Raw genomic sequence first — 23715 nt, forward strand, 5'->3', positions numbered from 1 at the left:
AGATTATTCGAAAGTCAATTTTTGAAAAGGCAAATATCTCCCGATCTGTAGGTATCTGAGAGACAAAACTTATGTCACTTTGAGGAAACGTATATGTCAACTTCATGTCAGATTCACGTCAAAGCATGTCCAAACGTTTGGAGGATAGAGGCATTTCAATTTTTCGAGATTATTCGAAAGTCAATTTCTGAAAAGGCAAATATCTCCCGATCTGTAGGAATCTGAGAGACAAAACTTATGTCACTTTGAGGGAACGTATATGTCAACTTCATGTCAGAGTCATGTCAATGTATGTCCAAGGGTTTGGAGGATAGAGATATTTTAATTTTTCGAGATTATTCCTAAGTCAATTTTTTAAAAGGCAAATATCTCCCGATCTGTAGGTATCTGTGAGACAAAACTAATGTCACTTTGAGGAAACGTATATGTCAACTTCATGTCAGAGTCACGTCAATGTATGTCCAAGGGTTTAGAGGATAAACACATTTTAATTTTTCGATATTATTCCAAAGTCAATTTTTGAAAAGGCAAATATATCCCGATCTGTAGGAATCTGAGTGACAACACTTATGTCACTTTGAGGGAACGTATATGTCAACTTCATGTCAGAGTCATGTCAATGTATGTCCAAGGGTTTGGAGGATAGAGATATTTTAATTTTTCGAGATTATTCCTAAGTCAATTTTCTAAAAGGCAAATATCTCCCGATCTGTAGGAATCTGAGAGACAAAACTTGTGTCACTTTGAGGGAACGTATATGTCAACTTCACGTCAGAGGCACGTCAATGTATTTCCAAGAGTTTGGAGGATAGAGACATTTTAATTTTTCGAGATTATTCGAAAGTCAATTTTTGAAAAGGCAAATATCTCCCGATCTGTTAGAATCTGAGAGACAAAACTTATGAGACTTTGAGGTAACGTATATGTCAACTTCATGTCAGATTCACGTCAATGTATGTCCAACGGTTTGGAGGATAGAGATATTTTAATTTTTGAAGATTTTTCGAAAGTCAATTTTTGAAAAGGCAAATATCTCCCGATCTGTAGGAATCTCAGAGACAAAACTTATGTCACTTTGAGGGAACGTATATGTCAACTTCATGTCAGAGTCACGTCAATGTATGTCCAAGGGTTTGGAGGATAGAGATATTTTAATTTTTCGAAATTATTCGAAAGTCAATTTTTGAAAAGGCAAATATCTCCCGATCTGTTGGTATCTGAGATACAAAACTTATGTCACTTTGAGGGAACGTATATGTCAACTTCATGTCAGATTCACGTCAAAGTATGTCCAAGGGTTTGGAGGATAGAGGCATTTTAATTTTTCGAGATAATTCGAAAGTCAATTTTTGAAAAGTCAAATATCTCTCGATCTGTAGGAATCTAAGAGACAAAACTTATGTCACTTTGAGGGAACGTATATGTTAACTTCATGTCAGAGTTACGTCAATGTATGTCCAAGGATTTAGAGGATAAACACATTTTAATTTTTCGAGAATATTCGAAAGTTAATTTTTGAAAAGGCAAACATCTCCCGATCTGTTTGAATCTGAGAGACAAAACTTATGTCACTTTGAGGTAACGTATATTTCAACTTCATGTCAATGGCACGTCAATGTATGTCCAAGGGTTTGGAGGATAAAGACATTTTAATTATTCGAGATTATTCGAAAGTCAATTTTTGAAAAGGCAAATATCTCCCGATCTGTAGGAACCTGAGAGACGAAACTTATGTCACTTTGAGGGAACGTATATGTCAAAGTCATGTCAGATTCACGTCAAAGTATGTCCAAGGGTTTGGAGGATAGAGGCATTTTAATTTTTCGAGATTATTCGAAAGTCAATTTCTGAAAAGTCAAATATCTCCCGATCTGTAGGAATCTGAGAGCAAATCTTATGCCACTTTGAGGGAACGTATATGTCAACTTCATGTCAGAGTCACGTCAATGTATGTCCAAGGGTTTGGAGGATAGAGGCATTTTAATTTTTCGAGATTATTCGAAAGTCAATTTTTCAAAAGGCAAATATCTCCCGATCTGTTGGAACGTGAGAGACAACACTTATGTCACTTTGAGGGAACGTATATGTCAACTTCATGTCAGTGTCACGTCAATGTATGTCCAAGGGTTTAGAGGATAAACACATTTTAATTTTTCGATATTATTCCAAAGTCAATTTATGAAATGGCAAATATCTCCCGATCTGTAGGAATCTGAGAGACAAAACTTATGTCAGTTTGAGGGAACGTATATGTCAACTTCATGTCAGAGTCACGTCAATGTATGTCCAAGGGTTTGGAGGAGTGAGACATTTTAATTTCTCGAGATTATTCGAAAGTCAATTTTTGAAAAGGCAAATATCTAGCGATCTGTTGGAATCTGAGAGCCAAAACTTATGTCACTTTGAGGGAACGTATATGTCAACTTCATGTCAGAGTCACGTCAATGTATGTCCAAGGGTTTGGAGGATAGAGATATTTTAATTTTTCGAGATTATTCGAAAGTCAATTTTTGAAAAGGCAAATATCTCCCGATCTGTTAGCATCTGAGATACAAAACTTATGTCACTTTGAGGGAATGTATATGTCAACTTCATGTCAGATTCACGTCAAAGTATGTCCAAGGGTTTGGAGGAGAGAGGCATTTAAATTTTTCGAGATAATTCGAAAGTCAATTTCTGAAAAGTCAAATATCTCCCGATCTGTAGGAATCTGAGAGACAAAACTTATGTCACTTTGAGGGAACGTATATGTCAACTTCATGTCAGAGTCACGTCAATGTATGTCCAAGGATTTAGAGGATAAGCACATTTAAATTTTTCGAGATTATTCGAAAGTTAATTTTTGAAAAGGCAAACATCTCCCGATCTGTTTGAATCTGAGAGACAAAACTTATGTCACTTTAAGGGAACGTATATGTCAACTTCATGTCAGATTCACGTCAAAGTATGTCCAAGGGTTTTTAGGATAGAGGCATTTTAATTTTTCGAGATTATTCGAAAGTCAATTTCTGAAAAGTCAAATATCTCCCGATCTGTAGGAATCTGAGAGACAAATCTTATGTCACTTTGAGGGAACGTATATGTCAACTTCATGTCAGAGTCACGTCAATGTATGTCGAAGGGTTTGGAGGATAGAGGCTTTTTAATTTATCGAGATTATACGAAAGCCAATTTTTCAAAAGGCAAATATCTCCCGATCTGTAGGAACGTGAGAGACAAAACTTATGTCACTCTAAGGGAACGTATATGTCAACTTCATGTCAGAGTCACGTCAATGTATGTCTAAGGGTGTGAAGGACAGAGGCATTTTAATTTTTCGAGATTATTCGAAAGTCAATTTTTGAAAAGGCAAATATCTCCCGATCTGTAAGAATCTGAGAGACACCACTTATGTCACATTGAGGGAACGTATATGTCAACTTCATGTCAGAGTCACGTCAATGTATGTCGAAGAGTTTGGAGGATAAAGACATTTTAATTATTCGAGATTATTCGAAAGTCAATTTTTGAAAAGGCAAATATCTCCCGATCTGTAGGAACCTGAGAGACGAAACTTATGTCACTTTGAGTTTACGTATATGTCCACTTCATGTCAGATTCACGTCAAAGTATGTCCAAGGGTTTGGAGGATAGAGGCATTTTAATTTTTCGAGATTATTCGAAAGTCAATTTCTGAAAAGTCAAATATCTCCCGATCTGTAGGAATCTGAGAGACATATCTTATGTCACTTTGAGGGAACGTATATGTCAACTTCATGTCGGAGTCACGTCAATGTATGTCCAAGGGTTTGGAGGATAGAGATATTTTAATTTTTCGAGATTATTCGAAAGTCAATTTTTGAAAAGGCAAATATCTCCCGATCTGTTAGTATCTGAGATACAAAACTTATGTCACTTTGAGGGAATGTATATGTCAACTTCATGTCAGATTCACGTCAAAGTATGTCCAAGGGTTTGGAGGAGAGAGGCATTTAAATTTTTCGAGATAATTCGAAAGTCATTTTCTGAAAAGTCAAATATCTCCCGATCTGTAGGAATCTGAGAGACAAAACTTATGTCACTTTGAGGGAACGTATATGTCAACTTCATGTCAGAGTCACGTCAATGTATGTCCAAGGATTTAGAGGATAAACACATTTAAATTTTTCGAGATTATTCGAAAGTTAATTTTTGAAAAGGCAAACATCTCCCGATCTGTTTGAATCTGAGAGACAAAACTTATGTCACTTTGAGGGAACGTATATGTGAACTTCATGTCAGATTCACGTCAAAGTATGTCCAAGGGTTTGGAGGATAGAGGCATTTTAATTTTTCGAGATTATTCGAAAGTCAATTTCTGAAAAGTCAAATATCTCCCGATCTGTAGGAATCTGAGAGACAAACCTTATGTCACTTTGAGGGAACGTATATGTCAACTTCATGTCAGAGTCACGTCAATGTATGTCGAAGGGTTTGGAGGAGTGAGACATTTTAATTTTTCGAGATTATTCGAAAGTCAATTTTTGAAAAGGCAAATATCTAGCGATCTGTTGGAATCTGAGAGCGAAACCTTATGTCACTTTGAGGGAACGTATATGTCAACTTCATGACAGAGTCACGTCAATGTATGTCCAAGGGTTTGGAGGATAGATATATTTCAATTTTTCGAGATTATTCGAAAGTCAATTTTTGAAAAGGCAAATATCTCCCGATCTGTAGGTATCTGAGAGACAAAACTTATGTCACTTTGAGGAAACGTATATGTCAACTTCATGTCAGATTCACGTCAAAGTATGTCCAAAGGTTTGGAGGATAGAGGCATTTTAATTTTTCGAGATTATTCGAAAGTCAATTTCTGAAAAGGCAAATATCTCCCGATCTGTAGGAATCTGAGAGACAAAACTTATGTCACTTTGAGGGAACGTATATGTCAACTTCATGTCAGAGTCTCGTCAATGTATGTCCAAGGGTTTGGAGGATAGAGACATTTTAATTTTTCGAGATTATTCGAAAGTCAATTTTTCAAAAGGCAAATATCTCCCAATCTGTAGGATTCTGAGAGACAAAACTTATGTCACTCTAAGGGAACGTATATGTCAACTTCATGTCAGAGTCACGTCAATGTATGTCCAAGGGTGTGAATTACAGAGGCATTTTAATTTTTCGAGATTATTCGAAAGTCAATTTTTGAAAAGGCAAATATCTCCCGATCTGTAAGAATCTGAGAGACACCACTTATGTCACATTGAGGGAACGTATATGTCAACTTCATGTCAGAGTCACGTCAATGTATGTCGAAGAGTTTGGAGGATAAAGACATTTTAATTATTCGAGATTATTCGAAAGTCAATTTTTGAAAAGGCAAATATCTCCCGATCTGTAGGTACCTGAGAGACGAAACTTATGTCACTTTGAGTTTACGTATATGTCCACTTCATGTCAGATTCACGTCAAAGTATGTCCAAGGGTTTGGAGGATAGAGGCATTTTAATTTTTCGAGATTATTCGAAAGTCAATTTCTGAAAAGTCAAATATCTCCCGATCTGTAGGAATCTGAGAGACATATCTTATGTCACTTTGAGGGAACGTATATGTCAACTTCATGTCGGAGTCACGTCAATGTATGTCCAAGGGTTTGGAGGATAGAGATATTTTAATTTTTCGAGATTATTCGAAAGTCAATTTTTGAAAAGGCAAATATCTCCCGATCTGTTAGTATCTGAGATACAAAACTTATGTCACTTTGAGGGAATGTATATGTCAACTTCATGTCAGATTCACGTCAAAGTATGTCCAAGGGTTTGGAGGAGAGAGGCATTTTAATTTTTCGAGATAATTCGAAAGTCAATTTTTGAAAAGTCAAATATCTCTCGATCTGTAGGAATCTAAGAGACAAAACTTATGTCACTTTGAGGGAACGTATATGTTAACTTCATGTCAGAGTTACGTCAATGTATGTCCAAGGATTTAGAGGATAAACACATTTTAATTTTTCGAGAATATTCGAAAGTTAATTTTTGAAAAGGCAAACATCTCCCGATCTGTTTGAATCTGAGAGACAAAACTTATGTCACTTTGAGGTAACGTATATTTCAACTTCATGTCAATGGCACGTCAATGTATGTCCAAGGGTTTGGAGGATAAAGACATTTTAATTATTCGAGATTATTCGAAAGTCAATTTTTGAAAAGGCAAATATCTCCCGATCTGTAGGAACCTGAGAGACGAAACTTATGTCACTTTGAGGGAACGTATATGTCAAAGTCATGTCAGATTCACGTCAAAGTATGTCCAAGGGTTTGGAGGATAGAGGCATTTTAATTTTTCGAGATTATTCGAAAGTCAATTTCTGAAAAGTCAAATATCTCCCGATCTGTAGGAATCTGAGAGCAAATCTTATGCCACTTTGAGGGAACGTATATGTCAACTTCATGTCAGAGTCACGTCAATGTATGTCCAAGGGTTTGGAGGATAGAGGCATTTTAATTTTTCGAGATTATTCGAAAGTCAATTTTTCAAAAGGCAAATATCTCCCGATCTGTTGGAACGTGAGAGACAAAACTTATGTCACTTTGAGGGAACGTATATGTCAACTTCATGTCAGAGTCACGTCAATGTATGTCCTAGGGGTTGGAGGATAGAGATATTTTAATTTTTCGATATTATTCGAAAGTCAATTTTTGAAAAGGCAAATATCTCCCGATCTGTAGGAATCTGAGAGACAACACTTATGTCACTTTGAGGGAACGTATATGTCAACTTCATGTCAGTGTCACTTCAATGTATGTCCAAGGGTTTGGAGGATAGAGACATTTTAATTTTTCGAGATTATTCGAAAGTCAATTTATGAAAAGGCAAATATCTCCCGATCTGTAGGAATCTGAGAGACAAAACTTATGTCACTTTGAGGGAACGTATATGTCAACTTCATGTCAGAGTCACGTCAATGTATGTCCAAGGGTTTAGAGGATAAACACATTTTAATTTTTCGATATTATTCCAAAGTCAATTTATGAAATGGCAAATATCTCCCGATCTGTAGGAATCTGAGAGACAAAACTTATGTCAGTTTGAGGGAACGTATATGTCAACTTCATGTCAGAGTCACGTCAATGTATGTCCAAGGGTTTGGAGGAGTGAGACATTTTAATTTCTCGAGATTATTCGAAAGTCAATTTTTGAAAAGGCAAATATCTAGCGATCTGTTGGAATTTGAGAGCCAAAACTTATGTCACTTTGAGGGAACGTATATGTCAACTTCATGTCAGAGTCACGTCAATGTATGTCCAAGGGTTTGGAGGATAGAGATATTTTAATTTTTCGAGATTATTCGAAAGTCAATTTTTGAAAAGGCAAATATCTCCCGATCTGTTAGTATCTGAGATACAAAACTTATGTCACTTTGAGGGAATGTATATGTCAACTTCATGTCAGATTCACGTCAAAGTATGTCCAAGGGTTTGGAGGAGAGAGGCATTTAAATTTTTCGAGATAATTCGAAAGTCAATTTCTGAAAAGTCAAATATCTCCCGATCTGTAGGAATCTGAGAGACAAAACTTATGTCACTTTGAGGGAACGTATATGTAAACTTCATGTCAGAGTCACGTCAATGTATGTCCAAGGATTTAGAGGATAAACACATTTAAATTTTTCGAGATTATTCGAAAGTTAATTTTTGAAAAGGCAAACATCTCCCGATCTGTTTGAATCTGAGAGACAAAACTTATGTCACTTTAAGGGAACGTATATGTCAACTTCATGTCAGATTCACGTCAAAGTATGTCCAAGGGTTTTTAGGATAGAGGCATTTTAATTTTTCGAGATTATTCGAAAGTCAATTTCTGAAAAGTCAAATATCTCCCGATCTGTAGGAATCTGAGAGACAAATCTTATGTCACTTTGAGGGAACGTATATGTCAACTTCATGTCAGAGTCACGTCAATGTATGTCGAAGGGTTTGGAGGATAGAGGCTTTTTAATTTATCGAGATTATACGAAAGCCAATTTTTCAAAAGGCAAATATCTCCCGATCTGTAGGAACGTGAGAGACAAAACTTATGTCACTTTGAGGGAACGTATATGTCAACTTCATGTCAGAGTCACGTCAATGTATGTCCAAGGGGTTGGAGGATAGAGATATTTTAATTTTGCGAGATTATTCGAAAGTCAATTTTTGAAAAGGCAAATATCTCCCGATCTGTAGGAATCTGAGAGACAACACTTATGTCACTTTGAGGGAACGTATATGTCAACTTCATGTCAGAGTCTTGTCAATGTATGTCCAAGGGTTTGGAGGAGTGAGACATTTTAATTTTTCGAGATAATTCGAAAGTCAATTTTTGAAAAGGCAAATATCTAGCGATCTGTTGGAATCTGAGAGCCAAAACTTATGTCACTTTGAGGGAACGTATATGTCAACTTCATGTCAGAGTCACGTCAATGTATGTACAAGGGTTTGGAGGATAGAGACATTTTAATTTTTCGAGATTATTCGAAAGTCAATTTATGAAAAGGCAAATATCTCCCGATCTGTAGGAATCTGAGAGACAAACCTTATGTCACTTTGAGGGAACGTATATGTCAACTTCATGTCAGAGTCACGTCAATGTATGTCGAAGGGTTTGGAGGAGTGAGACATTTTAATTTTTCGAGATTATTCGAAAGTCAATTTTTGAAAAGGCAAATATCTAGCGATCTGTTGGAATCTGAGAGCGAAACCTTATGTCACTTTGAGGGAACGTATATGTCAACTTCATGACAGAGTCACGTCAATGTATGTCCAAGGGTTTGGAGGATAGATATATTTCAATTTTTCGAGATTATTCGAAAGTCAATTTTTGAAAAGGCAAATATCTCCCGATCTGTAGGTATCTGAGAGACAAAACTTATGTCACTTTGAGGAAACGTATATGTCAACTTCATGTCAGATTCACGTCAAAGTATGTCCAAAGGTTTGGAGGATAGAGGCATTTTAATTTTTCGAGATTATTCGAAAGTCAATTTCTGAAAAGGCAAATATCTCCCGATCTGTAGGAATCTGAGAGACAAAACTTATGTCACTTTGAGGGAACGTATATGTCAACTTCATGTCAGAGTCTCGTCAATGTATGTCCAAGGGTGTGAAGGACAGAGGCATTTTAATTTTTCGAGATTATTCGAAAGTCAATTTTTGAAAAGGCAAATATCTCCCGATCTGTAAGAATCTGAGAGACACCACTTATGTCACATTGAGGGAACGTATATGTCAACTTCATGTCAGAGTCACGTCAATGTATGTCGAAGAGTTTGGAGGATAAAGACATTTTAATTATTCGAGATTATTCGAAAGTCAATTTTTGAAAAGGCAAATATCTCCCGATCTGTAGGAACCTGAGAGACGAAACTTATGTCACTTTGAGTTTACGTATATGTCCACTTCATGTCAGATTCACGTCAAAGTATGTCCAAGGGTTTGGAGGATAGAGGCATTTTAATTTTTCGAGATTATTCGAAAGTCAATTTCTGAAAAGTCAAATATCTCCCGATCTGTAGGAATCTGAGAGACATATCTTATGTCACTTTGAGGGAACGTATATGTCAACTTCATGTCGGAGTCACGTCAATGTATGTCCAAGGGTTTGGAGGATAGAGATATTTTAATTTTTCGAGATTATTCGAAAGTCAATTTTTGAAAAGGCAAATATCTCCCGATCTGTTAGTATCTGAGATACAAAACTTATGTCACTTTGAGGGAATGTATATGTCAACTTCATGTCAGATTCACGTCAAAGTATGTCCAAGGGTTTGGAGGAGAGAGGCATTTAAATTTTTCGAGATAATTCGAAAGTCAATTTCTGAAAAGTCAAATATCTCCCGATCTGTAGGAATCTGAGAGACAAAACTTATGTCACTTTGAGGGAACGTATATGTCAACTTCATGTCAGAGTCACGTCAATGTATGTCCAAGGATTTAGAGGATAAACACATTTAAATTTTTCGAGATTATTCGAAAGTTAATTTTTGAAAAGGCAAACATCTCCCGATCTGTTTGAATCTGAGAGACAAAACTTATGTCACTTTGAGGGAACGTATATGTGAACTTCATGTCAGATTCACGTCAAAGTATGTCCAAGGGTTTGGAGGATAGAGGCATTTTAATTTTTCGAGATTATTCGAAAGTCAATTTCTGAAAAGTCAAATATCTCCCGATCTGTAGGAATCTGAGGGACAAATCTTATGTCACTTTGAGGGAACGTATATGTCAACTTCATGTCAGAGTCACGTCAATGTATGTCCAAGGGGTTGGAGGATAGAGATATTTTAATTTTGCGAGATTATTCGAAAGTCAATTTTTGAAAAGGCAAATATCTCCCGATCTGTAGGAATCTGAGAGACAACACTTATGTCACTTTGAGGGAACGTATATGTCAACTTCATGTCAGAGTCACGTCAATGTATGTCCAAGGGTTTGGAGGAGTGAGACATTTTAATTTTTCGAGATAATTCGAAAGTCAATTTTTGAAAAGGCAAATATCTAGCGATCTGTTGGAATCTGAGAGCCAAAACTTATGTCACTTTGAGGAAACGTTTATGTCAACTTCATGTCAGAGTCACGTCAATGTATGTACAAGGGTTTGGAGGATAGAGACATTTTAATTTTTCGAGATTATTCGAAAGTCAATTTTTGAAAAGGCAAATATCTCCCGATCTGTAGAATCTGAGAGACAAAACTTATGTCACTTTAAGGGTACGTACTTGTCATAGTCATGTCAGAGTCACGTAAATGTATGTCCAAGGGTTTGGAGGATAGAGATATTTGAATTTTTCGAAATTATTCGAAAGTCAATTTTTGAAAAGGCAAATATCTCCCGATCTGTAGCAAACTGAGAGACAAAACTTATGTCACTTTGAGGGAACGTATATGTCAACTTCATGTGAGAGTCTCGTCAATGTATGTCCAAGGGTTTGGAGGATAGATATATTTTAATTTTTCGAGATTATTCGAAAGTCAATTTTTGAAAAGGCAAATATCTCCCGATCTGTAGGTATCTGAGAGACAAAACTTATGTCACTTTGAGGAAACGTATATGTCAACTTCATGTCAGATTCACGTCAAAGCATGTCCAAACGTTTGGAGGATAGAGGCATTTCAATTTTTCGAGATTATTCGAAAGTCAATTTCTGAAAAGGCAAATATCTCCCGATCTGTAGGAATCTGAGAGACAAAACTTATGTCACTTTGAGGGAACGTATATGTCAACTTCATGTCAGAGTCATGTCAATGTATGTCCAAGGGTTTGGAGGATAGAGATATTTTAATTTTTCGAGATTATTCCTAAGTCAATTTTTAAAAGGCAAATATCTCCCGATCTGTAGGTATCTGTGAGACAAAACTAATGTCACTTTGAGGAAACGTATATGTCAACTTCATGTCAGAGTCACGTCAATGTATGTCCAAGGGTTTAGAGGATAAACACATTTTAATTTTTCGATATTATTCCAAAGTCAATTTTTGAAAAGGCAAATATATCCCGATCTGTAGGAATCTGAGTGACAACACTTATGTCACTTTGAGGGAACGTATATGTCAACTTCATGTCAGAGTCATGTCAATGTATGTCCAAGGGTTTGGAGGATAGAGATATTTTAATTTTTCGAGAATATTCCTAAGTCAATTTTCTAAAAGGCAAATATCTCCCGATCTGTAGGAATCTGAGAGACAAAACTTGTGTCACTTTGAGGGAACGTATATGTCAACTTCACGTCAGAGGCACGTCAATGTATTTCCAAGAGTTTGGAGGATAGAGACATTTTAATTTTTCGAGATTATTCGAAAGTCAATTTTTGAAAAGGCAAATATCTCCCGATCTGTTAGAATCTGAGAGACAAAACTTATGAGACTTTGAGGTAACGTATATGTCAACTTCATGTCAGATTCACGTCAATGTATGTCCAACGGTTTGGAGGATAGAGATATTTTAATTTTTGAAGATTTTTCGAAAGTCAATTTTTGAAAAGGCAAATATCTCCCGATCTGTTGGTATCTGAGATACAAAACTTATGTCACTTTGAGGGAACGTATATGTCAACTTCATGTCAGATTCACGTCAAAGTATGTCCAAGGGTTTGGAGGATAGAGGCATTTTAATTTTTCGAGATAATTCGAAAGTCAATTTTTGAAAAGTCAAATATCTCTCGATCTGTAGGAATCTAAGAGACAAAACTTATGTCACTTTGAGGGAACGTATATGTTAACTTCATGTCAGAGTTACGTCAATGTATGTCCAAGGATTTAGAGGATAAACACATTTTAATTTTTCGAGAATATTCGAAAGTTAATTTTTGAAAAGGCAAACATCTCCCGATCTGTTTGAATCTGAGAGACAAAACTTATGTCACTTTGAGGTAACGTATATTTCAACTTCATGTCAATGGCACGTCAATGTATGTCCAAGGGTTTGGAGGATAAAGACATTTTAATTATTTGAGATTATTCGAAAGTCAATTTTTGAAAAGGCAAATATCTCCCGATCTGTAGGAACCTGAGAGACGAAACTTATGTCACTTTGAGGGAACGTATATGTCAAAGTCATGTCAGATTCACGTCAAAGTATGTCCAAGGGTTTGGAGGATAGAGGCATTTTAATTTTTCGAGATTATTCGAAAGTCAATTTCTGAAAAGTCAAATATCTCCCGATCTGTAGGAATCTGAGAGCAAATCTTATGCCACTTTGAGGGAACGTATATGTCAACTTCATGTCAGAGTCACGTCAATGTATGTCCAAGGGTTTGGAGGATAGAGGCATTTTAATTTTTCGAGATTATTCGAAAGTCAATTTTTCAAAAGGCAAATATCTCCCGATCTGTTGGAACGTGAGAGACAAAACTTATGTCACTTTGAGGGAACGTATATGTCAACTTCATGTCAGAGTCACGTCAATGTATGTCCTAGGGGTTGGAGGATAGAGATATTTTAATTTTTCGATATTATTCGAAAGTCAATTTTTGAAAAGGCAAATATCTCCCGATCTGTAGGAATCTGAGAGACAACACTTATGTCACTTTGAGGGAACGTATATGTCAACTTCATGTCAGTGTCACGTCAATTTATGTCCAAGGGTTTGGAGGATAGAGACATTTTAATTTTTCGAGATTATTCGAAAGTCAATTTATGAAAAGGCAAATATCTCCCGATCTGTAGGAATCTGAGAGACAAAACTTATGTCACTTTGAGGGAACGTATATGTCAACTTCATGTCAGAGTCACGTCAATGTATGTCCAAGGGTTTAGAGGATAAACACATTTTAATTTTTCGATATTATTCCAAAGTCAATTTATGAAATGGCAAATATTCCCGATCTGTAGGAATCTGAGAGACAAAACTTATGTCAGTTTGAGGGAACGTATATGTCAACTTCATGTCAGAGTCACGTCAATGTATGTCCAAGGGTTTGGAGGAGTGAGACATTTTAATTTCTCGAGATTATTCGAAAGTCAATTTTTGAAAAGGCAAATATCTAGCGATCTGTTGGAATCTGAGAGCCAAAACTTATGTCACTTTGAGGGAACGTATATGTCAACTTCATGTCAGAGTCACGTCAATGTATGTCCAAGGGTTTGGAGGATAGAGATATTTTAATTTTTCGAGATTATTCGAAAGTCAATTTTTGAAAAGGCAAATATCTCCCGATCTGTAGGTATCTGAGAGACAAAACTTATGTCACTTTGAGGAAACGTATATGTCAACTTCATGTCAGATTCACGTCAAAGTATGTCCAAGGGTTTGGAGGATAGAGATATTTATATTTATAAAGATTATTCGAAAGTCAATTTATTAAAAGGCAAATATCTCCCGATCTGTAGGAATCTGACAGACAAAACGTATGTCACTTTGAGGGAACGTATATGTCAACTTTATGTCAGAGTCACGTCAATGTATGTCCAAGTGGTTGCAGGATAGAGATATTTTAATTTTGCGAGATTATTCGAAAGTCAATTTTTTGAAAAGGCAAATATCTCCCGATCTGTAGGAATCTGAGAGACAACACTTATGTCACTTTGAGGGAACGTATATGTCAACTTCATGTCAGAGTCACGTCAATGTATGTCCAAGGGTTTGGAGGATAGAGATATTTAAATTTTTCGAGATTATTCGAAAGTCAATTTTTGAAAATTCAAATATCTTCCGATCTGTAGGTATCTGAGAGACAAAACTTAAGTCACTTTGAGGAAACGTATATGTCAACTTCATGTCAGATTCACGTCAAAGTATGTCCAAGGGTTTGGAGGATAGAGGCATTTTAATTTTTCGAGATTATTCGAAAGTCAATTTTTGAAAAGGCAAATATCTAGCGATCTGTTGGAATCTGAGAGCGAAAACTTATGTCACTTTGAGGGAACGTATATGTCAACTTCATGTCAGAGTCACGTCAATGTATGTCCAAGGGTTTGGAGGATAGAGATATTTAAATTTTTCGAGATTATTCGAAAGTCAATTTTTGAAAATTCAAATATCTCCCGATCTGTAGGTATCTGAGAGACAAAACTTATGTCACTATGAGGAAACGTATATGTCAACTTCATGTCAGATCCACGTCAAGGTATGCCCAAGGGTTTGGAGGATAGAGGCATTATAATTTTTCGAGATTATTTGAAAGTCAATTTCTGAAAAGGCAAATATCTCCCGATCTGTAGGAATCTGAGAGACAAAACTTATGTCACTTTGAGGGAACGTTATGTCAACTTCATGTCAGAATCACGTCAATGTATGTCGAAGGGTTTAGAGGATAAACACATTTTAATTTTTCGAGATTATTCCAAAGTCAATTTTTGAAAAGGCAAATATATCCCGATCTGTAGGAATCTGAGTGACAACACTTATGTCACTATGAGGGAACGTATATGTCAACTTCATGTCAGAGTCACGTCAATGTATGTCCAAGAGTTTGGAGGATAGAGACATTTTAATTTTTCGAGATTATTCGAAAGTCAATTTTTGAAAAGACAAATATCTCCCGATCTGTTAGAATCTGAGAGACAAAACTTATGTCACTTTGAGGTAACGTATATGTCAACTTCATGTCAGAGGCACGTCAATGTATGTCCAAGGTTTTGGAGGATAGAGATATTTTAATTTTTCGAGATTATTCGAAAGTCAATTTCTGAAAAGGCAAATATCTCCCGATCTGTAGGAATCTGAGAGACAAAACTTATGTCACTTTGAGGGAACGTATATGTCAACTTCATGTCAGAGTCACGTCAATGTATGTCCAAGGGTTTGGAGGATAAACACATTTTAATTTTTCGAGATTAAAGAAAGTCAATTTTTGAAAAGGCAAATATCTCCCGATCTGTATGAAACTGAGAGACAAAACTTATGTCACTTTGAGGGAACGTATATGTCAACTTCATGTCAGAGTCACGTCAATGTATGTAAAAGACTTTGGAGGATAGAGACATTTAAATTTTTTGAGATTATTCGAAAGTCAATTTTTGAAAAGGAAAATATCTCCCGATCTGTAGGAATCTGAGAGACAAAACTTATGTCACTTTGAGGGAACGTATATGTCAACTTCACGTCAGAGTCTCGTCAATGTATGTCCAAGGGTTTGGAGGATAGAGACATTTTAATTTTTCGAGATTATTCGAAAGTCAATTTTTGAAAAGGCAAATATCTCCCGATCTGTAGGAATCTGAGAGACAAAACTTATGTCACCCTAAGGGAACGTATATGTCAACTTCATGTCAGAGTCACGTCAATGTATGTCCAAGGGTTTGAAGGACAGAGGCATTTTAATTTTTCGAGATTATTCAAAAGTCAATTTTTGAAAAGGCAAATATCTCCCGATCTGTAAGAATCTGAGAGACACCACTTATGTCACTTTGAGGGAACATATATGTCAACTTCATGTCAGAGTCACGTCAATGTATGTCCAAGAGTTTGGAGGATAAAGACATTTTAATTATTCGAGATTATTCGAAAGTCAATTTTTGAAAAGGCAAATATCTCCCGATCTGTAGGAACCTGAGAGACGAAACTTATGTCACTTTGAGGGAACGTATATGTCCACTTCATGTCGGATTCACGTCAAAGTATGTCCAAGGGTTTGGAGGATAGAGGCATTTTAATTTTTCGAGATTATTCGAAAGTCAATTTCTGAAAAGTCAAATATCTCCCGATCTGTAGGAATCTGAGAGACAAATCTTATGTCAATTTGGGGAACGTATATGTCAACTTCATGTCAGAGTCACGTCAATGTATGTCCAAGGGTTTGGAGGATAGAGATATTTTAATTTTTCGAGATTATTCGAAAGTCAATTTTTGAAAAGGCAAATATCTCCCGATCTGTTGGTATCTGAGATACAAAACTTATGTCACTTTGAGGGAACGTATATGTCAACTTCATGTCAGATTCACGTCAAAGTATGTCCAAGGGTTTGGAGGATAGAGGCATTTTAATTTTTCGAGATAATTCGAAAGTCAATTTCTGAAAAGTCAAATATCTCCCGATCTGTAGGAATCTGAGAGACAAAACTTATGGCACTTTGAGGGAACGTATATGTCAACTTCATGTCAGAGTCACGTCAACGTATGTCCAAGGATTTAGAGGATAAACACATTTTAATTTTTCGAGATTATTCGAAAGTTAATTTTTGAAAAGGCAAACATCTCCCGATCTGTTTGAATCTGAGAGACAAAACTTATGTCACTTTGAGGGAACGTATATGTCAACTTCATGCCAGAGTCACGTCAATGTATGTCCAAGGGTTTGGAGGAGTGAGACATTTTAATTTTTCGAGATAATTCGAAAGTCAATTTTTTAAAAGGCAAATATCTAGCGATCTGTTATAATCTGAGAGCCAAAACTTATGTCACTTTGAGGGAACGTATATGTCAACTTCATGTCAGATTCACGTCAAAGTATGTCGAAGGGTTTGGAGGATAGAGGCATTTTAATTTTTCGAGATTATTCGAAAGTCAATTTCTGAAAAGTCAAATATCTCCCGATCTGTAGGAATCTGAGAGACAAATCTTATGTCACTTTGAGGGAACGTATATGTCAACTTCATGTCACAGTCACGTCAATGTATGTCCAAGGGGTTGGAGGATAGAGATATTTTAATTTTGCGAGATTATTCGAAAGTCAATTTTTGAAAAGGCAAATATCTCCCGATCTGTAGGAATCTGAGAGACAACACTTATGTCACTTTGAGGGAACGTATATGTCAACTTCATGTCAGAGTCACGTCAATGTATGTCCAAGGGTTTGGAGGAGTGAGACATTTTAATTTTTCGAGATAATTCGAAAGTCAATTTTTGAAAAGGCAAATATCTATCGATCTGTTGGAATCTGAGAGCCAAAACTTATGTCACTTTGAGGGAACGTATATGTCAACTTCATGTCAGATTCACGTCTATGTATGTCCAAGGGTTTGGAGGATAGAGACATTTTAATTTTTCGAGATTATTCGAAAGTTAATTTATGAAAAGGCAAATATCTCCCGATCTGTAGGAATCTGAGAGACAAAACTTATGTCACTTTGAGGGAACGTATATGTCAACTTCATGTCAGAGTCTCGTCAATGTATGTCCAAGGGTTTGGAGGAGTGAGACATTTTAATTTTTCGAGATTATTCGAAAGTCAATTTTTGTAAAGGCAAATATCTCCCGATCTGTAAGAATCTGGGAGACACCACTTATGTCACTTTGAGGGAACGTATATGTCAACTTCATGTCAGAGTCACGTCAATGTATGTCCAAGGGTTTGGAGGATAAAGACATTTTAATTATTTTTGATTATTCGAAAATCAATTTATGAAAAGGCAAATATCTCCCGATCTGTAGGAACCTGAGAGACGAAACTTATGTCACTTTGAGGGAACGTTTATGTCAACTTCATGTCAGAGTCACGTCAATGTATGTAAAAGAGTTTGGAGGATAGAGACATTTAAATTTTTCGAGATTATTCGAAAGTCAATTTTTGAAAAGGAAAATATCTCCCGATCTGTAGGAATCTGAGAAACAAAACTTATGTCACTTTGAGGGAACGTATATGTCAACTTCATGTCAGAGTCAAGTCAATGTATGTCCAAGGGTTTGGAGGATAGAGACATTTTAATTTTTTGAGATTATTCGAAAGTCAATTATTCAAAAGGCAAATATCTCCCGAACTGTAGGAATCTGAGAGACAAAACTTATGTCACTTTGAGGGAACGTATATGTCAACTTCATGTCAGAGTCACGTCAATGTATGTCCAAGGGTTTGGAGGATAAAGACATTTTAATTATTCATGATTATTCGAAAGTCAATTTTTGAAAAGGCAAATATCTCCCGATCTGTAGGAACCTGAGAGACGAAACTTATGTCACTTTGAGGGAACGTATATGTCAACTTCATGTCAGATTCACGTCAAAGTATGTCCAAGGGTTTGGAGGATAGAGGCATTTTAATTTTTCGAGATTATTCGAAAGTCAATTTCTGAAAAGTCAAATATCTCCCGATCTGTATGAATCTGAGAGACAAATCTTATGTCACTTTGAGGGAACGTTTATGTCAACTTCATGTCAGAGTCACGTCAATGTATGTCCATGGGTTTGGTGGATAGAGATATTTTAATTTTTCGAGATTATTCGAAAGTCAATTTTTGAAAAGGCAAATATCTCCCGATCTGTTGGTATCTGAGATACAAAACTTATGTCACTCTGAGGGAACGTATATGTCAACTTCATGTCAGATTCACGTCAAAGTATGTCCAAGGGTTTGGAGGATAGAGGCATTTTAATTTTTCGAGATAATTCGAAAGTCAATTTCTGAAAAGTCAAATATCTCCCGATCTGTAGGAATCTGAGAGACAAAACTTATGTCACTTTGAGGGAACGTATATGTCAACTTCATGTCAGAGTCACGTCAATGTATGTCCAAGGATTTAGAGGATAAGCACATTTTAATTTTTCGAGTTTATTCGAAAGTTAATTTTTGAAAAGGCAAACATCTCCCGATCTGTTTGAATCTGAGAGACAAAACTTATGTCACTTTGAGGTAACGTATATGTCAACTTCATGTCAGAGGCACGTCAATGTATGTCCAAGAGTTTTTTAGGATAGAGATATTTTAATTTTTCGAGATTATTCGAAAGTCATTTTCTGAAAAGGCAAATATCTCCCGATCTGTATTAATCTGAGAGACAAAACTTATGTCACTTTGAGGGAACGTAAATGTCAACTTCATGTCAGAGTCACGTCAATGTATGTACAAGGGTTTGGAGGATAGAGATATTTTAATTTTTCGAGATTATTCGAAAGTCAATTTCTGAAAAGGCAGATATCTCCCGATCTGTAGGAATCTGAGAGACAAAACTTATGTCACTTTGAGGGAAAGTATATGTCAACTTCATGTCAGAGTCACGTCAATGTATGTCCAAGGGTTTAAAGGATAAACACATTTAAATTTTTCTATATTATTCCAAAGTCAATTTTTTAAAAGGCAAATATCTCCCGATCTGTAGGAATCTGAGAGACAAAACTTATGTCACTTTGAGGGAACGTATATCTCAACTTCATGTCAGATTCACGTCAATGTATGTCCAAGGGTTTGGAGTATAGAGACTTTTTAATTTTTCGAGATTATTCGAAAGTCAATTTTTGGAAAGGCAAATATCTCCCGATCTGTAGGAATCTGAGAGACAAAACTTATGTTACTTTGAGGGAACGTATATGTCAACTTCATGTCAGAGTCACGTCAATGTATGTCCAAGGGTTTGGAGGATAAACACATTTTAATTTTTCGAGATTAAAGAAAGTCAATTTTTGAAAAGGCAAATATCTCCCGATCTGTAGGAAACTGAGAGACAAAACGTATGTCACTTTGAGGGAACGTATATGTCAACATCATGTCAGAGTCACGTCAACGTATGTTAAAGAGTTTGGAGGATAGAGACATTTAAATTTTTCGAGATTATTCGAAAGTCAATTTTTCAAAAGGCAAATATCTCCCGATCTGTATAAATCTGAGAGACAAAACTTATGTCACTTTGAGGGAACGTATATGTCAACTTCATGTCGGAGTCACGTCAATGTATGTCCAAGGGTTTGGAGGATAGAGACATTTTAATTTTTCGAGATTATTCGAAAGTCAATTTTTCAAAAGGCAAATATCTCCCGATCTGTAGGAATCTGAGAGACAAAACTTATGTCACTCTAAGGGAACGTATATGTCAACTTCATGTCAGAGTCTTGTCAATGTATGTCCAAGGGTTTGAAGGACAGAGGCATTTTAATTTTTCGAGATTATTCGAAAGTCAATTTATGAAAAGGCAAATATCTCCCGATCTGTAAGAATCTGAGAGACACCACTTATGTCCCTATGAGGGAACGTATATGTCAACTTCATGTCAGAGTCACGTCAATGTATGTCCAAGGGTTTGGAGGATAAAGACATTTTAATTATTCTTGATTATTTGAAAGTCAATTTATGAAAAGGCAAATATCTCCCGATCTGTAGGAACCTGAGAGACGAAACTTATGTCACTTTGAGGGAACGTATATGTCAACTTCATGTCAGATTCACGTCAAAGTATGTCCAAGGGTTTGGAGGATAGAGGCATTTTAATTTTTCGAGATTATTCGAAAGTCAATTTCTGAAAAGTCAAATATCTCCCGATCTGTAGGAATCTGAGAGACAAATCTTATGTCCCTTTGAGGGAACGTATATGTCAACTTCATGTCAGAGTCACGTCAATGTATGTCCAAGGGTTTGGAGGATAGAGAAATTTTAATTTTTCGAGATTATTCGAAAGTCAATTTCTGAAAAGGCAAATATCTCCCGATCTGTTGGTATCTCAACGACAAATCTTATGTCACTTTGAGGGAACGTATATGTCAATGTATGTCCAACGATTTAGAGGATAAACACATCTTAATTTTTCGAGATTATTCGAAAGTTAATTTTTGAAAAGGCAAACATCTCCCGATCTGTTTGAATCTGAGAGACAAAACTTATGTCACTTTGAGGTAACGTATATGTCAACTTCATGTCAGAGGCACGTCAATATATGTCCAAGGGTTTGGAGGATAGAGATATTTAAATTTTTCGAGAATATTCGAAAGTCATTTTCTGAAAAGGCAAATATCTCCCGATCTGTAGGAATCTGAGAGACAAAACTTATGTCACTTTGAGGGATCGTAAATGTCAACTTTATGTCAGAGTCACGTCATTGTATGTCCAAGGGTTTGGAGGATAGAGAAATTTTAATTTTTCGAGATTATTCAAAAATCAATTTTTGAAAAGGCAAATATCTCCCGATCTGTAGGAATCTGAGAGACAAGACTTATGTCACTTTGAGGGAACGTATATGTCAACTTCATGTCAGATTCACGTTAATGTATGACCAAGGGTTTGGAGGATAGAGACATTTAAATTTTTCGAGAATATTCGAAAGTCAATTTCTGAAAAGGCAAATACCTCCCGATCTGTAGGAATCTGAGAGACAAACCTTATGTCACTTTGAGGGAACGTATATGTCAACTTCATGTCAGAGTCACGTCATTGTATGTCCAAGGGTTTGGAGGATAGAGACATTTAAATTTTTCGAGATTATTCGAAAGTCAATTTCTGAAAAGGCAAATACCTCCCGATCTGTAGGAATCTGAGAGACAAACCTTATGTCACTTTGAGGGAACGTATATGTCAACTTCATGTCAGAGTCACGTCATTGTATGTCCAAGGGTTTGGAGTATAGAGACATTTAAATTTTTCGAGATTATTCGAAAGTCAATTTTTGAAAAGGCAAATATCTCCCGATCTGTAGGAATCTGAGAGACAAATCTTATGTCACTTTGAGGTAACGTATATGTCAACTTTATGTCAGAGTCACGTCAATGTATGTCCAAGGGTTTGGAGGATAGAGACATTTTAATTTTTCGAAATTATTCGAAAGTCAATTTTTCAAAAGGCAAATATATCCCGATCTGTAGGAATCTGTGAGACAAAACTTTTGTCACTTTGAGGGAACGTATATGTCAACTTCATGTCAGAGGCACGTCAATGTATGTCCAAGGGTTTGGAGGATAGAGATATTTTAATTTTTCGAGATTATTCGAAAGTCATTTTCTGAAAATGCAAATATCTCCCGATCTGTAGGAATCTGAGAGACAAAACTTATGTCACTTTGAGGGATCGTAAATGTCAACTTCATGTCAGAGTCACGTCAATGTATGTCCAAGGGTTTGGAGGATAAACAAATTTTAATTTTTCGAGATTATAGAAAGTCAATTTTTGAAAAGGTAAATATCTCCCGATCTGAAGGAATCTGAGAGACAAAACTTATGTCCCTTTGAGGGTACGTATATGTCAACTTCATGTCAGAGTCACGTCAATGTATGTCCAAGGGTTTGGAGGATAGAGAAATTTTAATTTTTCGAGATTATTCAAAAATCAATTTTTGAAAAGGCAAATATCTCCCGATCTGTAGGAATCTGATTGACAAGACTTATGTCACTTTGAGGGAACGTATATGTCAACTTCATGTCAGATTCACGTTAATGTATGACCAAGGGTTTGGAGGATAGAGACATTTAAATTTTTCGAGATTATTCGAAAATCAATTTTTGAATAGGCAAATATCTCCCGATCTGTAGGAATCTGAGAGACAAAACTTATGTCACTTTGAGGGAACGTATATGTCAACTTCATGTCAGAGTCACGTCAATGTATATCCAAGGGTTTGGAGGAGTGAGACATTTTAATTTTTCGAGATTATACGAAAGTCAATTTTTGAAAAGGCAAATATCTCCCGATCTGTTGGAATCTGAGAGACAAAGCTTATGTCACTTTGAAAGAACGTATATGTCAACTTCATGTCAGAGTCACGTCAATGTATGTCCAAGGGTTTGGAGGATAGAGATATTTTAATTTTTCGAGATTATTCGAAAGTCAATGTTTGAAAAGGCAAATATCTCCCGATCTGTAGGTATCTGAGAGACAAAACTTATGTCACTTTGAGGGAACGTATATGTCAACTTCATGTCAGATTCACGTCAAAGTATGTCCAAGGGTTTGGAGGATAGAGGCATTTTAATTTTTCGAGATTATTCGAAAGTCAAATTCTGAAAAGGCAAATATCTCCCGATCTGTAGAATCTGAGAGACAAAACTTTTGTCATTTTGAGGGAACGTATATGTCAACTTCATGTCAGAGTCACGTCAATGTATGACCAAAGGTTTGGAGGATACAGATAATTTAATTTTTCGTGATTATTCGAAAGTCAATTTTTGAAAATTCAAATATCTCCCGATCTGTAGGAATCTGAGAGACAAAACTTATGTCACTTTGAGGGAACGTATATGTCAACTTCATGTCAGAGTCACGTCAATGTATGTCCAAGGGGTTGGAGGATAGAGATATTTTAATTTTTCGAGATTATTTGATAGTCAATTTTTGAAAAGGCAAATATCTCCCGATCTGTTTTAAACTGAGAGACAAACAATATGTCACTTTGAGGGAACGTATATGTCAACTTCATGTCAGATTCACGTCAATGTATGTCCAAGTGTTTGGAGGACAGAGGCATTTTAATTTTGCGAGATTATTCGAAAGTCAATTTTTGAAAAGGCTAATATCTCCCGATCTGTAGGATTCTGAGAGACAACACTTATGTCACTTTGAGGGAACGTATATGTCAACTTCATGTCGGAGTCACGTTAATGTATGTCCAAGGGTTTGGAGGATAGAGACATTTTAATTTTTCGAGATTATTC

Source organism: Zootermopsis nevadensis, unplaced genomic scaffold, assembly GCF_977971745.1.
Source record: "Zootermopsis nevadensis isolate Lab colony 2312 unplaced genomic scaffold, Znev_1.0 Znev_ptg000095l, whole genome shotgun sequence".
NCBI classification, from domain to species: domain Eukaryota; kingdom Metazoa; phylum Arthropoda; class Insecta; order Blattodea; family Termopsidae; genus Zootermopsis; species Zootermopsis nevadensis.